The sequence below is a fragment of the Amblyomma mixtum genome, chromosome 7 (assembly GCF_055824585.1).
Source record: "Amblyomma mixtum isolate Tamu chromosome 7, ASM5582458v1, whole genome shotgun sequence".
In the NCBI taxonomy this organism is placed as follows: domain Eukaryota; kingdom Metazoa; phylum Arthropoda; class Arachnida; order Ixodida; family Ixodidae; genus Amblyomma; species Amblyomma mixtum.
In genome coordinates, this window is record NC_143018.1 from 152,902,245 (window position 1) to 152,915,497 (window position 13,253).

The following is a 13,253-nucleotide window of genomic DNA, read 5'->3' on the forward strand; positions in this document are numbered from 1 at the left end:
TGCGAGCGCCGGCTCTGAAGCCATATCTCGAACGCGCGTTGAAAAAAAAGAAGACACAAAATGAAAAGAGGGCCGCCAGATTGCTACTGCTGCGGGCGAGCAAAAGAACGAAACATTGAAACGAGTCAATCAACATGCCTGCTGATAATAAAGGCCACAAATTGGCTGTCTGGGTCTGAGATGCCGCCTGCAGATGGCGTTGAAACGCAGTTTTTCTGGCTGGCTGAAGCTCGCGAGGCAAATAAAGGGGGGCCAAGAAAATTCTGGAACCATATAAGCTGGTTGGGAAAAACAAATCAAAGAAAGCAGGAACAGATTATAGACGCTGAGGGAAAATGTTTAGAGGGAGACGATGCTGTGGACTACATTACGTCATTTATAGCTGCGTCTTTTAGCAACGCCAATGGCGTAATCTCCCCAAGTGAGGCGGCAACACAGGACAGCACAAAAGAGAACAGCTTAGAAATGACTTGTCTTAACTGGGAAAAGGCGGAAGCGAATATTCCTAAAACCACATCCGCAGGGATAGACGAAATTCCAATTAAGCTGATTAATGAACTTGGCCCAAGAAGCAAGGAAGCGCTGATAAAACCATTGGAGGCAGTCATAACAAATCAGCAAATTCCGCACAGCTGGAGACAGAGTAAAATGAATTTGATTTATAAAGGGAAAGGAGATAAGATGAACATAAAATTCTTCCGTCCGATTACGATAACATCTGTTATGTCCAGGCTGGCAATGCAGGCGGTGAAATTAAAAATGCAGTCATGGGTAGAAGGGTATAGACCTCCTTCACCCCGCGACGTCACGGAGATGCGGTGGCGCTGATGTCAGTAGCGACTTTCGCGTGGTAGGCAAAACAGGTTCCGCCTGCCAGTGCCTACCGCAGCTGCCGCAGCTACCGGCGGCTGCATCGTGGCTACGCACTGCAGAAGTAGCATGTACTGACCAGCTGGGTCGTTGTTTATCCACGTAGTATTATAAAACGGAAAATTAGATTAGCCTTAATAGGTTTCTGGCATATAAATACCGCATTAGGAAATGGGCCGCGGTAGTAAAAGCGCGAAGTCTGGGTGTCGACAGGCGCTGCCAGTCAGCGTACTTCATAGCAGGGAAATTTTTGCGCTCATTCAAATGAACAACAGCATGGTACGCTTAAAACTGCGCAAGGAAAAAAAAGCATGTAGCTGCGCACGTAAGTACTTATCACCCAGCGCTGGTGTGCACGGGCGCCGGCAAGGTCATTCACCATCAACGAGTACGTTATTTTGTTGATAGCACATCATGTTTTAACGTGTGTAGAAGTTATACGAAAATATAATGGCGCGTTTTAGGGCATTTAATATATTCTTGAAACTATTTCTTAACATGACCGACATGATCATTTGATTCTAGTAGAAAGCAGTCCGGTAAGTTGTGACAATCTTGCGCGGTCACGTTGGCATGCTTCGAACCGCGTACTTTAAGCGTGCTAAAAACCAGATCCTTTTCATTGCATCATGCATGTATCATAAGTTGCTTCATGAAGTAGTACATGATCGCGAAGCCTGTTTGGAAAGAAGCAACCGCAGGCGGGCTACCAAAAGAGCACGTAGCGAGATTTACACGGGATGAGGAAATGAAAAGTTTTTTCTTTATTGATGCATGATATCTATAACCAAATTTGGTGCAAATATGAAATTGCTCTGGTAATTTTAGTAATGCGTTTTATTTTCAGCTATACCTGGTACAGTTCTTCGGTAATTACAATTAACACCCTCGTCAAGTCACCCCGGGCCTTGAATAATTAAGTATAAAGTGCGGAAAGTTTTTATGCCAGCATGTCCCCAAAGCCCTGTTCTCTATGACGGCGGTATTACTTCTTTTTTTAATAGATTATCAGTACTTATGCTTGCATAGTCACTTGAAAACTTTTGTTATAAATATAACTAACATACTACTGCTCCTGTAGAAAAAAATCGGAATATTTATTGCACTTCTCTACGTATCCGGAACCGTTCGCGACAAACAGAATCATTCTATTTCTATTATTTACAAATTTACGAAGGGGGGAGGGATGCCAATCACTGAAAATGTGGTAGATCAAAAAACAAACCTTTAAGTTTACTGCCTTGTTATGGCCTCTACGCTTTCGCTTTAGTCAAAGAAATGCGGCACTGAAATCAACGAAACCTCTGATCCCTCTTTGTAGTGATGCTACCATTGTGGTACTCCGTCGTCGGAAACCCGCAGAATTCGCGACTTGCAAGGACCATCAGAAACCCCCTTACCTCACAATTTTTTACGACCACAGATCAAAAAACCGTAATTTTATGAATTTCTGCTGAATATTTTGCTATATTTTTTCGTCACAAAACCAAAGACCCAGGGCTAGGAAAGAATATAATTTCAGGAATTCAAACTTTTCACTAAATCGACCAGTTTAAGAAGGGGAGAAGTCGGCCTGGCTGGTGCCTGATCTGACGGCTAAAAACGGCGGTTACGCGAGACATATGAGATCGGGACACCTTCGACGCTGTCCCCACTTTTCGCACTGCGCGACACGTGTGTCAACAGATGGTGAGCGCACGTCGGCTCTGCCGAAAAAACGCCAGTTCTTACCTCACTACTGTCCTGAGGTAAAATCATTCTGGCTGGTGCAGAGTGTCAAACAATTATCATTTTATTCAATGCCTAGGTACAATACACTGTGGCGAAATACGCCGTGCATGGCCATTGCGAGTCTGTGTACTTCGAGGAACACTAAGTTGAAAGCATCAACCATTGCTATGATTCTCAGAAACTCAAAATGCGCCTACAAGCCTTGAAAACCGGCGCTGCGCCACCTCAACTCGACGCCACTCCCTGGCCTCTTGCCTACCGCGAGCCGGCAGCGACTGCAGCGCCACCTCTCTTGTTTGCAAACAAGAAGGAGGTCTATAAGATACTCGGAGAACTTCAGAATGGGTTCAGAAGGGGTAGGCGGTTAGATGGTAGCCTTTTCGTGCTTACCCAATGCACAGAAATAGCTAAGGCGTAAAATAGACCTCTGTTTTTAGCCTTTCCGTACATAAGCGGTGCATACGATAACGTGAACATGGAACTCCTATGGAGCATATTGAAAGATTTAGGTATTGGTGACGAGGTAATTGATTTTCTACAGGAAATCTACCGAGATAATGAAGTTGAAATTACATGGGAAGGGAAATAAAGTACCAGAACTGTGGGGGTGCACAAAGGATAAAGGCAAGGTTGTCCTCTATCACCGCTGCTGTTCATGCTTTACGTGATAAATATGGAAAGAAGGCTAGAAGAAAGTAATGTGGGTTATAATCTGTCGTACAGATTGGGAGGAAATGTAGTTGAGCAGCGACTCCCGGGTTTAATGTATGCGGACGATATTGTACTGTTAGCAGATAGCCAGGCAGATTTACAAACTGTGGTTAATTGCTGTGGAGACGAAGGAGACGCTCTAGGATTCAGTTTTAGCGCAACTAAATCAGGTGTGATGATTTTTAAAGATACAACTGATCAGGTGCTTACAATACAAGGCCACGAAATACCCAAAGTGGCCGAATACAAATACCTCTGGATATGGCTAAACGAAGGGCAGATATGCGCCGAAAAGCATGAACAGGCTCTTAGGGCAAAAGGACGAAGAGACGCCGGGATAATGAAACATAGGGCATTATGGGGGTATAACAAATATGAAGTACTAAGAGGTATTTCGAAAGGAATAATGGTGCGGGGACTTACTTTCGGCAATGCGGTTCTGTGCTTAATGGAAGAAGTTCAGTCGGGATTAGACGTAAATCAGAGAGCTGTTGGAAGATTATCACTAGGTGCCCACGGCAAAACCACGAACGAGGCAGTACAAGGGGATATGGGCTGGGCATCGTTCGAAGCACGGGAAGCTAAGAGTAAAATACTATATGAAGAACGCCTGAGGCAATTGGATGATAACAGGTTTGCAGCTAAGGTACTTAAATATTTATACAGAAAGAGCGTTGACTCACAGTGGCAGAAAAGAACTAGAAAACTAACCAGTAAGTATGCCGGTCATGAGGGTGGAGAAATAAAGAGCATTAAACGACAGGTTAAAAACGCGGAAGTTAAAAATTGGATGAATTCAATGGAAAAGAAACATAGTGTATAACTATATCGATACTGGAAAAGGCAGATCAGGAAAGAATGTTTCTATGATAACTCTAGAGGCAGTGCCCTACTTTTTGAAGTCTTAGAACGCGCAGCTACAAAAAGAAATTTAACAAAGAAGATGACACATGTGCAGCGTGTGGTAGATCTGTGGAAACAATTGAACATCTCATAATCAAATGTGATGGTACCCATCCGGATGTCGATGCAGGCACAGTCACTCTTTCGGAGGCCCTAGGGTTTAAAGATAACAATGGTCATGTTGTAGCAGGATTTCCGGGGAAAGTAACTTAGCGACAGCTAGCCAAAATGCCGGTCCGAGCTTCGGTCATCCAGCCATCGATCTCGCGCCGAGCGCTAGCGGAGCGGCGGCCGCCGCTGCTCATCTTCCTCTTTACAATTACCCCCGGGCTGAAGGCGAAGCCATCCTGGCGAGTCAGGGAGACGACAACACACACGGGTCATAGTACGGCTTCAGGCGTGACACATGAATAGTCTCGCGGCTGCGTCGGCGTTGATCTGTGGAGGGTGTCACCGGGTCGACAATGTAGTTGACCGGGGAAGTGCGCTCTACGATGCGGTAAGGTCCGTGGTACTTGGGGAGAAGTTTGGAGGAAAGGCCAGGGGAGGTAGACGGCACGTGAAGCCAGACGAGAGAGCCGGGTAGAAAACTGTCATCAGTGTGGCTTTTGTCGAAACGGAATTTTTGACGCCCCTGCTCGCCGGATGTTAACGACTGAGCGAGCTGACGGCACTCCTCGGCATGCTTGGACGCCTCCGAAATAGTGGTGCACTCAGACACGTCTGGCCGGTAAGGAAGTACTGTGTCGAGTGGTGAGGAAGGTTCTCGCCCGTAGAGGAGAAAAAACGGCGAGAAGCCGGTGGTGGTCTGCGTGGCGGTGTTGTAGGCGTAGGTGATGAACGGCAGGATCCGGTCCCAGTCGGAGTGGTCGGAAGACACGTACATCGACAGCATATCGCCCAAGGTGCGGTTAAACCGTTCCGTCAAACCGTTAGTCTGAGGATGGTAGGCCGTGGTGGTATGGTGAGTGATCTTACACTGTTTGTGAAGACATTCCACGACCTCGGACAGAAAGACGCGCCCACGGTCGCTCAGCAGTTCCCGGGGCGCTCCATGGCGAAGAATGAAGTGATGCAAGATGAAAGAGGCAGCGTGTGGTGCCGTAGCAGCAGGAAGAGCCGCGGTTTCGGCGTAACGCGTGGGGTGGTCGACGGCTACAATAACCCAGCGGTTGCCAGCAGCAGTGCAAGGAAGGGGGCCGTAGAGGTCAATCCCAACTCTGTCAAAAGGACGGGAAGGGCAAGGGAGAGGCTGCATCTGGCCGACTGAGTGGTGAGGAGCCGGCTTGCGACGTTGACAGTCAGGGCACGAGCGGACGTATTTGCGGACGTAGGTGGACATACCGCGCCAATAATAGCGGAGACGGAGTCGCGTGTATGTTTTAAAGGCGCCGGCATGAGCAGACTGCGGGTCGTTGTGAAACAGGGCGCAGAATGTCGACCGCAGATGGGCAGGGACGACAAGAAACCACTTCCTGCCGGTAGGGACGTGAGCAGCCTGGTGGCGTAGGGCACGAGGCACGGGTGCCGCCGAGGAATTTGAGAGAAAACTTACAAGCGAAGATATCCAGGGGTCCTTATTTTGCTCGCTGCCCATGGTATCTGCTGAAAACGACAGCGAAGCGCAACCGGTTGGCGAATGGCAGACAACGTCTGGCGGCAGTGGAGAGCGGGACAATGCGTCGGCGTCGTTATGTTTTCGGCCGGAGCGATAGATGACACGGATATCATACTCCTGTAGGCGTAGGGCCCCGCGAGCGAGGCGGCCTGTAGGGTCTTTCAAGGAGGCCAGCCAGCACAGGGAATGATGGTCCGTGACGATATCGAAAGGGCGGCCATAAACGTAAGGGCGAAACTTTCCGATCGCCCAAACAATCGCCAAGCATTCCTTCTCGGTTACTGAGTAGTTGGATTCCGGTTTTGTCAGTGCACGGCTCGCGTAGGCAACGACATACTCGGGAAATCCGGGTTTACGTTGCGTAAGGACAGCGCCGAGGCCAACGCCACTGGCATCGGTGTGAATTTCAGTGGGAGCAGTGGGGTCGAAGTGGCGTAACATAGGAGGCGCTGTGAGCAGCCGACGTAAGGTGATGAAGGCGTCGTCGCAGTCAGGTGACCAATCGGACAGGTTGTTGGCGCCCCGAAGAAGGTTCGTAAGTGGTGCGATGATAGAGGCGAAATTTCGGACTAACCGTCGGAAATAAGAACACAGGCCGAGAAAGCTGCGAAGTTCCTTCTGAGTCGACGGCTTGGGGAACTCAGCGACGGCACGAAGTTTGGCTGGGTCAGGAAGCACGCCATCCTTAGAGACGACGTGACCTAATATTGTCAGTTGGCGGGCGCTAAAGCGACACTTTTTGAGATTAAGTTGGAGCCCCGCGGCAGTTAAACATGTCAACACGTGCTCGAAGCGGTGAAGGTGCGTCTCAAAATCAGGCGCGAAGACGACAATGTCGTCTAAGTAGCACAGGCACGTGGTCCACTTCAGGCCGCGTAAAAGGGAGTCCATCATTCGCTCGAAAGTCGCTGGGGCACTACAAAGGCCGAAAGGCATGACGGTAAATTCGTACAGGCCATCTGGTGTAACAAGAGCCGTCTTGGCACGGTCAGCCTCCGCCACAGGGACCTGCCAATACCCCGAACGCAGGTCTAAAGAAGAAAAGAACTCCGCGCCTTGGAGGCAGTCAAGGGCGTCATCGATTCGCGGCAGCGGGTAAACGTCTTTGCGGGTGATCTTGTTAAGCCGCCGATAATCGACGCAAAATCGTATTTTTTTTCTTCACCAGAACCACAGGAGAGGCCCATGGACTACTGGATGGTTGAATGACGCCTCGCGAAAGCATGTCGTCCACCTGAGTGTTGATAATCTGGCGTTGGGCAGCCAAAACTCGGTACGGGCGTTGACGAAGCGGCAAGTGGGCTCCGGTGTCGATCTCATGGGTCACGGTAGACGTGCGGCCGAGTCGATTTTGAGCCACGTCGAAAGAAGAGCGAAACTGGTTCAGTAGGTGAAGTAGTCGGGCGCGTTGCGGTGTGGCAAGACTGGCGCCGACGGAATCGGCAAAGGCATCGTCTGTGGCCACAACGGGAGATGCGGGCAAAGTAAGAGAATTAGTAGCAAGAGAACATGATTCGGCGCATCGTTCGGGATCGAGCAAAGAGTCGACGGGCTGAATGTGGCCAAAGCATTCGCCACGGAGAAATAAGCAGGGGCTCAAAAAAGTGTTCGAGACCGGGATGAGGCTGCAGCCGTCTTGAACAGTGAGCACAGCGAATGGCAGAGGCAGACCGTGTCGAGAGATGAAGACGTCGGACGGTGTAAAAACGACGGCGCCGTCAGATGCGGTGAGGCAGGAGACAGGGACAGGAACAGATGAACACGGAGGAATCTCGATGTCGTCAGCCACAGACAGTTTGCCCCACGAAGATGACGTATAAGGCGAGGGAGCACTGCACGGAAGAAGTTCGAGCTCGGCACGAGCGCAGTCGATGAGGGCCTCATGTTGGGAAAGAAAGTCCCAACCTAAAATAATGTCATGCGAGCACGATGAGAGAACGACGAATTCAACAGTATATAAGGAACCGTGAATGATGACCCTGGCTGTGCAGGCGACTAAAGGCGCGATTCGCTGCGCATTTAGCTGTATCAAGCGAAAATCCGGATAACGGCGTCGTCACTTTGCGAAGTTTGCGGCACAGTTTCTCATTCATCACAGAAACAGCAGCGCCAGTATCAACAAGCGCCAAGGCGGTGTGGCCCTCCACAGAAACGTCGAGCACATTCGCTGGGGACAAACGAGGCCTTGAACTTGTCGCCGAATACACAGTTCTTGCCTCGGGAACTGCGGCAACTAGTTTTCCTGGCGCATAGGGGAATGAGGACGCAGTGGCGAAACAGAACGGCGCCGCGGGGATGGCGAACGGCGGCGAGAATACGGGCGGCGATCGGAGGCATCAAGCTGTTCGGCAGCCGACGGACGTGGCGGGGGCTGTGGTGCCGCGTAGACGTAGGTCCTGGGATCATCCACGGGTGGTGGCACACGGCGTCGGCACAAGCGCGCAACGTGGCCAGGGACACCGCATGCATAGCAAATAGGACGGTTGTCACGGGTGCGCCAAGGGTTGACACGAGCAGGAGGTGGTCGGGTTGGAAAGGCAGGCGGCGGCGTCGGAGGATAATACGAGACAAACGGCTCGGCTCTTGGTTTTCGAACGGCGTCAGCGTATGTGAGCGGCGCTGCAGCGGGAACCGGCGGACGAACAGGTGGTAGCGCTTCGGTCACTTGCTCGCGAATCACCGTGTGTAGGGTCGGATCCAGGTTGGAGGGAGGCCCCTGCACGCCGTGAAGAAGTGACAGCTGTCGAGCCACCTCCTCACGTACAAAGTCTTTTATCTGGTGAAGTAGCGGGCTGTGAGAGGTTGTCACAGCGAGGCTGGAAAGCGAGTCAGGCTGCACGGAGGGTGGTACCACCGGAATGCGCTGCTTGCGGAGCTCATCGTAGGTCTGACACAGGTTGAATACTTCGGCAACGGTGGTAGGGTTCCGGGCGATAAGCATCTGAAATGCTTCCGTTTCGATGCCTTTCAGGACATGCTTTTCCGGTCCGCTTCGGTCATAGACGAGTCTACCCTTGAACAGAGGTTGATGACATCCTCGATATAACTCGTGAACGATTCTCCCTGCAGCTGGGCTCTCACTCGCAGGCGCTGTTCAGCGCGCAGCTTGCGTACTGCAGGGCGCCCAAAGATGTCAGAAAAGGCTCTTTTGAAGGCAGACCAGGTGGTAAAGTCTGCTTCATGGTTACTGTGCCATAGGCTGGCCACGTCCGGGAGGTAAAACACCACGTTGTTCAATTTCATGGCGTCATCCCACCGGTTGTGGCCGCTTATCCGCTCGTAGGAGGCAAGCGAATCCTCCACGTCGTGATCATCGGACCCGGTAAAAATGGCTGGGTCCCGCTGTCGGAGAGCGCCAGGGCAAACGACGGGCGTAGGCGAAAGGGAAGATCCGGCTTGCGTCGGTGGACATGGCTGGAGCGATCGTTCTGCTGCGAAGCTCCAGGACGTTGGCCAAAGGCTGTACCCAGCACAGCTCCACCAAATTGTAGAAAGATTTCCGGGGAAAGTAACTTAGCGACTACTAGCCAAAATGCCGGTCCGAGCTTCGGTCATCCAGCCAGCGATCTCGCGCCGCGCGCTAGCGGAGCGGCGGCCGCCGCTGCTCATCTTCCTCTTTACAATGTAAATAAATCTGCAGTGGAAGTCAGCAAAAAGCGATTGGAGGATTGGTGGCTGAAAAGCAGAGATGTGGCATAAGGTTAGAATTGTACAAAACCCTAGGTAAAGGTGATGGCGAATCTTAATGAGAATTGCCAACACAGTAAACAAATAAAAATAATAAAGAAAGAAAAGCTGAGCATGGTAGCAATTGCCACCACCCCGTTTCAAAGGGGGCGCTCCTATCCATCCATCCATCCACCCATCCACCCATCCATCCATCCATCCATCCACCCATCCACCCATCCATCCACCCATCCATCCACCAATCCACCCATCCATCCACCCATCCATCCATCCACCCACACATCCATTCATCCATCCATCCATCCAATCCATCCATCCCTCCATCCATCCATCCATCCATCCATCCATCCATCCATCCATCCATCCATCCATCCATCCATCCATCCATCCATCCATCCATCCAATCCAATCCATCCATCCATCCATCCATCCATCCATCCATCCATCCATCCATCCATCCATCCATCCATCCATCCATCCATCCATCCATCCATACATACATACATACATACATACATACATACATACATACATCCATCCATCCATCCATCCATCCATCCATCCATCCATCCATCCATCCATCCATCCATACATACATACATACATACATACATACATACATACATACATACATACATCCATACATACATACATCCATACATACATCCATACATACATCCATACATACATACATACATACATACATACATACATACATACATACATACATACATCCATCCATCCATCCATCCATCCATCCATACATACATACATACATCCATACATACATCCATACATACATCCATACATCCATACATGCATACATACATACATACATACATACATACATACATACATACATACATACATACATGCATGCATGAAGACATACATACATACATACATACATACATACATACATGCATGCATGCATGCATGCATGCATACATACATACATACATACATACATACATACATACATACATACATACATACATACATACATACATACATACATACATACATACATACATACATACATACATACATACATACATACATACATACATACATGCATGCATGCATGCATGCATGCATGCATCCATCCATCCATCCATCCATCCATCCATCGCTGCTCCGGCTCCGGTCGCGTGGAGTATACCACATTTGTCCCCGATAGTACGTGATACTAAAACTGTTTAATGTAGGGAAAGAGTGAAACGCCGAAATCGGAGATAAGCCCTTAGAAATTAGCGAGCGGCACCCGGTGTCCAATCATCTGTGTGAAGGTTAGCGTCGAATCGATGTGGTTCTTAGCAGTCGTTGGCACAATATGCGCTTTCACTCGCTCTAGATGCAGCGTTCAGAACTGAGTCGTTTTGATCAGCTCGCCCTTCGGGGTGTCTGCCTGCCAAGGCATTGACGGTGGCCAAACGCTTTTCACTGCTGCTAGCAAAAATGTTCGTTAGCTTGTTCTTTGCGCGCGCTTTCGTAACGAAATCTGCCGCTCATGTTTTTGAGCCTGGCTTGAGTTCGAAGGAATGAATGGGCAAGTCCAATCAGAGAGGCGACGCCGGTTATCGCCAACGATAAAGGCCGTCATTCTCTTTAAAATGCGATGTCAGCGTGATCGGGGTGGCTGCGACATGCGCAGTAGTTCTGCGCACTGCCCCAGAAGACGTGCTCTGCCGGTGGCGGCGCTTCAGTGCTGAGCTACGAAACCAATACACCGAGCGACGGCCAGACAACAGCTGGGTTAGACGCGAACGTCGATGCACTTGAGTGCTCGCTCAGTGGAGCTGACTGCGTCAAATGCAATGTGCTCCACATTTCGCGTTTAGTACTGGTGTAAGTGTGTCTACCACCGCTCCTGACCTGAGTGGACTTTCCTGTTCTTGGTGCGGCCATCATCTGCTGGAACAGTATAATAAGGATTTTTTTCGTCTGGAACAAGCTTTGCAGCACCGCTTGTGCCTTGTGAGTGCGATATGTCCTTTCTTTTTTCCGTAGATAAGGTTGGGCGGCCGTCCTAACCCTACCCCGATGCAACTACATCTGCCTACCGCTGGCTAAAAGGGTTTTCCTTGCGCTTGATTCCGGCATAGCTATCTCGCGTAACCGTGCACGAGTGTAAGCCTTTTTGTATTCGTAAGAAACAAGTTCCAAATTTCTTTGTGGTAAAATATGGCTGGAACGACGCGTTTTACCTCTGAAACTTATTGTAGGTATTTAAACCACCTCCATAAAAGGCGAGCACGTATTTCGAAACAAGCAGCCAAGGTTTCTCAGTTACGTTAGAGCCCGGTAATTCCTCCGAACTACAGGTTTTCATGAGTGATACGCTTGCTGCTTTTTCTACCTGTGTTCATAACATTTGAAGTGCACAATATGAGGCAAGTGATTAGAAATCAACCGGAATGCCCTTTCCCACGAAGAGCAATCTGGAATTTCTCGGGTTAAAAACCGTTTTATTCTTTGTTTTTGTCTCATAACGCTTCCGCCGCCACGAATAATTCCAAGCACCGCGGAAAGGAGGCGTTTTCGCCGCTGTTTTGCACGACTGTAGAGTCGTCTCGTAGTTCGATCCTTATGCAAAGCTTTAGCACCTGTCGTGTAGATATCGATTGACGAGCTCGTGTCGTGACCGGTATTTTTTACTTGGAAATTCGCAGCACAAGCGTTTCTTAGCTACTGAGGCTATATTCTGCGTACTGGTGTGTGTGAAACCAGTCCACGTCTTTATCAGCAACCGTGTGCTCATTGCGGATCTTCAGCAACTGAAATTAAGTGCGCTGGGTTTGGTTGCCGGACACATTATGTCGCGCTCTATTCCTTACGTATAGTGCATCGTTTATGTGTCGCGTTCACTTTTTTTTTGATGCCGTGGGGTAGCTAACTCAACACCAATACAATCATTAATAGAACTAAGTCTAAAAAAAGCGCAGGGGTTTAATGTCGCTGAACCGAGTAGACGTGCGAAAGCATGTTTTGCCAGGTTGGCTCATGGTTCTGCTTTGCCGGGTCGTCAGCACGTCTGGCTACGATATTCGACACGGGTTAAGCTCTGATCGAGGTTACGATGCTCTATTTGCGCCGCAAATGCAAGTTGAAGACGGCGAGTTCGAAGCGATGCGTGGTTGGCAGCGGCGGTAGCATAGGGCTCCGGCTAGTACAGCTGATTTGTGCGAGCCGCCGCTGATTACAAGTCCTCTCACCACAATATTTATTGCATTTCTTTATGGACTGCTGCTATCTTAGGTTTTGTCACGTTCAAGGGCCTCAAACTGGATGAGACTTTGTGTAGTATACTTTGTCATCAAGCTCTGAGCCGTTTCGGAACAGCCGAAGAGATCCTTGTTGACTGACGGCATTTCAGGTGCAAACAAAGCGAGCTGGAGGGAAAAAAAAAAAAAAAAACCCTCCGTGTTAGCGCCACCAAGCTGAGACCAGCGAAAGCTCAAAATCGCCAAGCACACGTCCTCCAAGATTTTGGCTACTCTATGGGCGGTACGAAGGGAGCGTCCATGGTTCGCTTGACCCGCGCCCAAGGACTGATCGAACCGGCTAACTCGGCGAGCATTCCCATATGGGCACAACGCACGGGGCAAGACGACCTTCGTCTCTTGCGCTGCGCCATTATCTGCGCGCGGCGTCGATACTTTGCTTCGCCTGTCGGTCTGCTTGGCAAGCCACGTTTTCATACCCGATAACAGCACATATAGCTTCCGTGGCG